General features: G+C 52.7%; 1 long non-coding RNA gene across 1 annotated transcript; it reads left to right on the forward strand.

Annotated features, from left to right (window-relative positions):
• The first annotated feature begins 1,130 nt into the window (after positions 1 to 1,130).
• On the forward strand, positions 1,131 to 5,597 carry LOC113481761. Its single transcript, XR_003398726.1, has 2 exons — positions 1,131 to 3,564; positions 4,166 to 5,597. It is a non-coding gene; the product is annotated as an uncharacterized LOC113481761 (long non-coding RNA).
• The last annotated feature ends 860 nt before the right edge of the window (positions 5,598 to 6,457 follow it).

The following is a 6,457-nucleotide window of genomic DNA, read 5'->3' on the forward strand; positions in this document are numbered from 1 at the left end:
TATAAGAGACAGGTGCAGCACCCAGCATCTTCCCGCTGGGCAGCACCGGGCACCTCTGACCAAGCGCTTCCCCTCTCCCGCGATGCGCTGAGCGTCTCCACTGCCCGCAAAATCCTGCAGCGCATCCTCCGCAGCAGCCCCTCCCGCAGTTCTGTGCAGCGCTGGGCACCCCGACCCAATATGGTGCCCCCCCTCCCGCACCGTGCAGCACCCAGCGCCCCCGCTGTGCTGTACCGCATGCAACAACCCCCCTCCCCCGCCTCTAGCCATCACCACTCTACAGCACCAGCCAACCCCCTCTTGCCTTCTGCAGTGCCCCCGCAGCACCGTGCAGTGCCAGGCATCCCTGCCGCCTTCCTCCTGCCCCGGCGTAGGGCCTCTCTGCCCTGCACAACAGATCCTGCCTCACCAAGGCGTTTCCTGCTGCCTTCACCCTTTATCCATAGGCAGGTTTCAGGGGGGACAAGCAGGGCCAGGACGCTCCCTCCAACACCCCCATCCCACAGGGGACAAAGCTCTCCCTGCATATGAGACTATCACCCCATCCCTGCCCTATCTCTTAAGGGTCAGCTCCAAAATTGCGCACACATTCTCTGTCATTGTGGGTAATTCCTCGAAGCCGTCTGCCCAGGCTTGGCCCCTTGCCCTGTGGCCTGGCTCTTGGCACCTGCACTGCAGACATTGGAGCTCTGCAAACGTTAAGGCTGAATTTGCAGCCAGATCCCAGCATCAATTATGTCTGTCACATGGGGCTCTGACACTGAGTGCTCCACATCTCTTATTCTGTTACTGCAGTATTACCACATTTTCTTGTTACAGGGAAACATTCATGATTTATAGTAAAGCAAATGTGAGATTGTTCTATTACATGGCTATTAAATGATCTGTGGTCTCTAAATCAAGCCGTTTCCTTCTAACTACTGAAACATCTGCCTTATGTCATACCTGAAGGACATGGTTATTTCACACCTAAGTAATGCCTTGTCATTTTCAAGGCCAATTTTTGCCAGGTTCTCTAGCATTTGTGACTGTAGCTCCAAGCTGCTTGCAAACTTTCTGAATAGTTGAGGTATTCTTCAACAAATATTGTGGAAATAGGCGATATACAATATTTCCTGCAGTGGGTGAAAGGATTACACACAGTAATCTTCTTAAATAGCCCTGATGTTGTGTGAAAAGGGGGATTCCGGGAACAGCCTTTCAATTGGGGGGAGGGGAGAAGCAACTGGATTAAACAGCACCATAATTGAAATTGCTTTAGCGACCGCACAGCAGTGTTTTCCTTCATGACCCTCAGGGTCTGCTTTAACTGTTGTAATACTTAGGAGTCTTTTGATCAATGTGCATGTGTAGCAGTTGAGTAATTTCTCTGGCTTCAATCAGTGAAAAAGGATGGAAGTCTGTCTTCAAAGAGAGTATTCCTATTGTTTGAGCTTTTAAAATGTTCCTATAGACTGGTAAAGCAGGGACATGTCTTTATATTTGTGGGCTATCTAGTCAAATCTGAACCAATATGTGAGAGCTTTCTGTTAGGGGAAAGGTTTGCAGTGGTGTGGTGAGAGGGTTTTATTCAACCAGCAGGTAGAGCTGGGGTGTGGAAGAGAGTTACAGACAGGGTAACAGGGATAACCCATTTTTAAAGAGTGTTTTGTTTATGCGGACTGCAGGCAGAGGGAAGGGGGCTGAAGGCATGGAGGTTCAGAGCAGCAAGGGTAGGGCTGTCCCTGGGTAGAGTCACCCCGAGTCCCTCCCTCCCTCCTGTCATGGCTTGGTGCAGCAGCAGAGGTTTTAATCTGTTCTGCATCGGAGCAGAGGTCTTAATCTGTTCTGCAGTGGCATCCGTGCACATCCTGGGGCTTTTCACTTGGTGCCCCAATGGTCTCCTTGAACCCTTTTCCATTGCCCAGTCCTACCTCAGAGGCACAGCTCCATGCACCTCTCTTGCTGCAGGAGATGGTCAGGGCAGCACAGGTCATGGCAGAGGCCCTGAGAATGGCCTGTAAATGTCCCGCAAGGCGGGATTTGTCCAGCTAACTTGACTGTGAGATGCCCCCTGCTGCATTCAGGATGATCTGGCACTGCTTCTCCAAGGGTCTCTGCTCAGACTGGGCGCTCTGCATCAGGCTCACCACAGTTCCCTGCTCCTTGGGCAGCTCCATGTTTCGTGGCTGCCTCTGCACTGTGTACAAGGAAGGTTACACAGGACATGAAGGAGGGAACAGAATGGGAATGAGGACAGGGACAAGATGGGGATGAGGTTAGGGAGGGGATGAGGACAGGGAGAGGATGGGGATGATGTGGCAGGGCAAAGCTTGTTCTCTGGGAGAGGAGCTGGAAGCAATTGCAAAGGTCTGGCTGTGGGAGGGGGTGCAGGAGAGCTGACGTTGGCAGTGGCCACTGCAGGGCTTTGCAGGCAGGGCTGCACTGTCACTTAAATGCAAACTGCTTACTCATTCCTGCTTGAAATCACACTCCTCCAGTGGCACAGTGGGGCGGCCGGCAGTTGGAAATCATCTGATTGGGAAGATCCCTATAGGAGTGGGTTTCACTGCTTCAGGCTGCTGCTTAGATACTTAGATGCATGTAGAAAACCAGGCTGCTTCTTTTCTGACAAAAAAATAAAATAAAATTAGGCCCCTTTGTTAGCAGGAGATCTGCCTTGGATGCCTCCACATTACAGTAGAACTGGATGTGGCAGCCATGGCAGTGTAAAGCTATGGGATGAATGCTAGCAGGATGTCCTCATCCAGCTGAGCACCGTGGCTCTGGCAGAGCAGGCCCCTGACTCTGCAACACCCCCAAATCCCTGTGTTAAGGGCACCCCAGCCTGGGGCTCTGAGGCATTTTCCAGGAAAGATGTCAGACTTACCCTCCCAGAGCCAGCTCTTCTCTCCTGCCCTGGCAGCACCACCTCTCCTTCCACCACCCAGACATGTGTCCCAGCCCTTTTTAAGCCCCCAGACGCAGACTTCAGCCCTTCTCCAGGCACCCTCTCCAGCCGTGGGCTGCTGCAGTGCTGGGTGCTCTTGCTTGTTCTGCTGAGCCACTGCCCCTGCTTTGGTAATCTTTGAGCCCAAAACTTCCTGTCCCTCCCCAGCAGCTCTTCCCTCTGTGGCAGCCTGCCTTATCCCCTGCAGGACTGGGGGCTCCACCGCAGTGTGCTATTTGCAACCCCCAATCTCATAGACCCTGCTGCAGATGGAAACTATATAAATCCATCACTGTTTAAAGCCTCCCCTCACCATGCACACTCACAAGCCATGCCCAGTGCTCTGCCTGCTTCTTCATCCCTGTTAGCATGAGATTTCATAGTCCCAAACTCCCAGTGGGATGTGCCATTGTGGACCAACTGCCCATTGCAGCTTCCCTGTCCCTGCAATGGGCAGAAAACCTGTGGGAGAGGTCCCTGCTCTGAAACACAGTGCCCTTGCCTTTGCAGGACACCATCGGGCAGCTGGAGGACGACCTGCGAAACACCAAAAACGAGATGGCTCGGCACTTGAGGGAGTACCAAGACCTGCTTAACATCAAGATGGCCCTTGATATCGAGATAGCTGCCTACAGGTAAGACTGCTTTGACCCTGCTCTGCCTGGCCACCTCCTAAGCCCAATCTCCTGACCCTATCAGGCTGGAAAGATATTTTCAAGGACCCGGAAAATATCTGGGTACACACTTAAGGAGCAACACCATTGTGTTGCTCATCTTTCCTGCCTGGACCTGCTGTGCTCCTGCCTGGGGAACAGCCATAGCTCCATGTCATGCCTCAATCTAGCTGCTGTGAACAGATCACCAGCTGCCCCAGAAGCTGTGGTTTTTAGTGGGTACGGGTGGGGTTGGAAACTTGTCTCCCTTGCAAAGGCAAAGTCGATGCAAAAGGCAGAGTCCCTCTGGTTCAGGGTTTTATTTTCTTGGTGTTTCTGAAGGGAGGGGAAGGAGCTTGTCTCATGTACCCCATATTGCGAGTGCTCCAAAAACAATTGACCAAAGAATGTGATTTTGAACCAGTTTCATGGTGCAGTGCGACCTGCGCCTGTCCACCACAGGCTGGGGTGGTGGCCTGGAGCACTGGAACTTGCTCACAGGTCTCAGAATGCCCTCAAACTTTGCAGATGTTTCATGTGAAATGTCCCTAGACTAACCTCTTCCCTTGTGATGTGCTTGCAGGAAGCTGCTGGAGGGAGAGGAGACCCTCTTCAGCACAGGAAGCGTCGGCCTTTCAGCGCTCAATCCTCTCCCCAACCCTTCTTACTCCCTCCAGCCAAAAGGCTTTAGTTCCTCTACTCTGTCCTTCAAGGAGGAGGAACAAGGAAAGGTTATTAAAGTGACCTCTAAAATATCATCCAGCAGGGCTGAGATGATTGAGGGGACCATAACCTCTGACAAGAAAAGAGGGAGATTAAACTTGCATGAAGGATTTGTTGTGAATGCAAAAATGTAACTGTCAGGACCCTGCCCATTTTGCATTTGAGGGGGAACAGTCTCCACTCGGCCTCTAAATTGCCCTCTGGGTACAAAGCCACACTGGGCTCGTGGGAAGCCCCCCTTGGAAACACATAATCCCCCAGGGACACCGACTGGGGCTGGCTTCCTCACGGGTCCTGCCCTGCAGAGGCCGAGCTTGGCACATTGCTCCCTTTTAAATGGGGTGTAGGCACAGGCAGGTAGCTAGATGCATGTTGGTCGTTGTTGAGGTGGCACAGTGGACTCGTAGCACCCACCATCCCTCCCTCCCTCCTCCTGCTGTGGGTGAGGGGGAGCCAGCTGGGACTGCTGCTCAGGTGGCTCTCCACGGAGGGGTGGGGTGGGGCAAGGGAAACAACTCAACATGTTTACTATAACTAGTTTCAAGGCTACAGACCTTCATCTACTATCTAAATCCATGTATAGCTTAACTCTTACCCACTCAAGCAGTAGCCATCCACTTTTAATCCCAGAAGCACAGAAATAGCCATACTGGACTGTAACCACACCTGACATCTGGTCTATGAGCCATGTATGTTTTACACTATAAGGAATGGGTTTTTTTTTGTCCTGACAACTCTGTCTGGTTTTTGGCAGTGTTAGTCCAGCCAGGCACACAGGGTTTGCTAGCAGCAGACACAGGGCAGGGATCTGGTGCATCAGAGGCTGTGGGGCACAGCACCTCATCTGGTGTTGCTGGCTCCAAAATATCAGGGTCCGCAGGGCCCCCTGTTTGGCTGCACAGTTGCCAGATGAAAACCCTGTGCTCAAATTAGCATTGTGCCCAGCCGGCCATGGGAAGCTGCAGAACTCCCAAACACCAGCCCGCAAAGCATTATTGTCTCTGCTCTAACCATTCCAACACGTGCCAAATTTGATATAGGATTTACAACCATAGGTTTCCTTCAATGCCTTAAAATTGCCAGCAACCGCTTTTGCAAGAGCCGGAAACTCTGCGTGTGCGTGTGTTGCGTGTCAATGCCCTGGCAAGGTTATCATCATGGGACCTTACTGCCCTTGTGGTGGTGCCAGAGTGGTTTCTGCAACCAGCAAATTGTTTGCTCACACTCTTTCCTCTTCTATTGTAAGGCACAAGTTATTAATTAAAAAGAAAGAAATAGTTATGTGGATCAAACTGAGCTGTTTTGTCATCTTTGTTGCTGCTTCAAATCAGGAACATGCCTTAGTGTCTGGCCTGCAGCTGATTTGGTCCCCAGCAGTCCCTCTGGTCTCCTGCAAAGAGCCTGGTGTTGGGGTGCCACTACTGAACTCTGCTGTTGGGGCTGCAAGGCAAGAGTGGTCCTACCGATGGCAGTGGGGCATGTCTGGGTCTCACCCCCAGGTGCCTGGCACGGTGGCCCTGCTTTGTAGAAGAGTTCATGGCTGGCTGGCCACGGGAACAAGGTCTCTCATGGCTGAGCCTCCCTCATTTGACCAGAAAACAGACTCGGGCTTTGATTTGCATCACACCCCTGACAGCTTGGTCCCAAGATAGCTGCCATTTCTCCTCCCCCCTGCCTGCATGCTCAGGGGTTAAAAATAGCCTCTTTGCCTTCACAAGTGAAGATAAAGCAATTTACACAATTGCTGATGGAAGACGGGAGGGTGCACCCACCTCCCAAGTAACCCCAGTAGTCAGTGCCCGCAGAGCCAGCGTGACCAGCGCTGGCTTTACACTCGGAAGGTGCCCACCCTCTGCCTGCGATGTGCCTGTAGAAGGGTACTCAGGAGGGCAGCGGGGCATGGAAAGAGCATGGGCAGGCTACCCCCTGGGTGGCCCCACCAGCAGCATGTGTCCTATTGCCTTATCACACCACACCATGGCAATCTGCTCCAGAGCCCCAGGGACATGGTGTGTGTCACAGGCTGCTCCACTAGTGCTGCAGGCCAGGAGCAGCGCGGCCACTTCCCTTGACCCTGCCATACCGATAACCTCAGGGACGATGCCCTAGCAAGGCCACTCACCGTGGGGTGACGCAGCCCCAGGGAGGGCAA

The sequence above is a fragment of the Athene cunicularia genome (genome assembly GCF_003259725.1).
Source record: "Athene cunicularia isolate RWA chromosome 6 unlocalized genomic scaffold, athCun1 chr6_part1, whole genome shotgun sequence".
NCBI classification, from domain to species: Eukaryota; Metazoa; Chordata; class Aves; order Strigiformes; family Strigidae; genus Athene; species Athene cunicularia.